We start from the raw sequence: 1,204 nt of genomic DNA on the forward strand, positions 1-1,204 counted from the left end.
AGAGAGAGAGAGAGAGAGAGAGAGAGAGAGAGAGAGAGAGAGAGAGAGAACCTTTCTTTATCAGATTGCACAGTCTTAGGGAGGGGGGAAGGGAAGGAGGTAGAGAAAATTCAAAACTAAAAAGTTTATGTAAGTGAATGTTGAAAACTAAAATTAAATTAATTTAAAGGAAAAGAGGAGAGAAAGGGACAGAAGGACAAATGGAGAGAGAGAGGAAAGGAAAAGAGAAAGAAGAGAAAATACTTCAATGGAAAGAAAGGAATGGAGAGGGGAAGAGAGAAGGAGTAAGAAAGACTAGTAGAACAGAGGCATATAAAAGAGAGATTAATTGAAGAAAGAGAAGAGAGCAATATGAAGAATTTGCTTGCTTTAGAAGTGTATTTGTGGTGAAAATGGTATGACTAAAAATCTTATATAATTAAAATTCTCATTATTCTAATTCTACTTTAATCATAAAGCTCATACTAGACACAGAGAATATTTAGATTAGCTCTTGGAAACAACCATCTCATTTCCCAGTTTTCTTAGGTAGGTACCGTTTTTCCCCGATAATAAGACCTATCCCAAAAATAAGCCCTCCCCTTACTGTGTAAGATTACTCTAAAATAAGCCCTCCCTGAAAATAAGCCCTATTGAGATTGCTACTATAGTGAAGGTGATCCCATGCGCTACATGCTACATTACAGTACCCTCTGTATGCTCCCCCCCCGCCGGGTGAAACACACGCCGCGCTCAGAGCTGCATCCAATCAGAGCTGCAGCAGTGAGCACATCATCCTGTTCTTCCCCAGTGATTTGCTTGCTGGTACATTTTATTGTTCACATTTACCTGTTTATTAAAATTGCTGTCAATGTTCATTAAAATAAGCCCTCCCCTGAAAATAAGTTCTCTGGTGTTTTTCTGTCCAAAAAAATTAATAAGACAGTGTCTTATTATCGGGGAAACACAGTATATGCTAAAGTGGAAGAATTATATGAAAGGAGAATATAAAATTGGTATTCTTTATCTGTTAGTTTATATTTTATTTTATTTTTTTATGCACAATCAGGGTTAAGTAACTTGCTCAAAGTTACATGTCCAGTTATTTCTAGGTGTGGTGCTAAGTGTCGGAGCCTGGATTCGATCCCCAGGTCATCCCGACACTGGAAACTGTGCTCTTACTTGCTGAGCTACCTGGCTGCCCCTTGTTAGTTTATATTTTGTA

This window comes from Petaurus breviceps, unplaced genomic scaffold (assembly GCF_028583685.1).
Source record: "Petaurus breviceps papuanus isolate PSGF00001 unplaced genomic scaffold, PetGlider_PUasm1.0 90602, whole genome shotgun sequence".
NCBI classification, from domain to species: domain Eukaryota; kingdom Metazoa; phylum Chordata; class Mammalia; order Diprotodontia; family Petauridae; genus Petaurus; species Petaurus breviceps.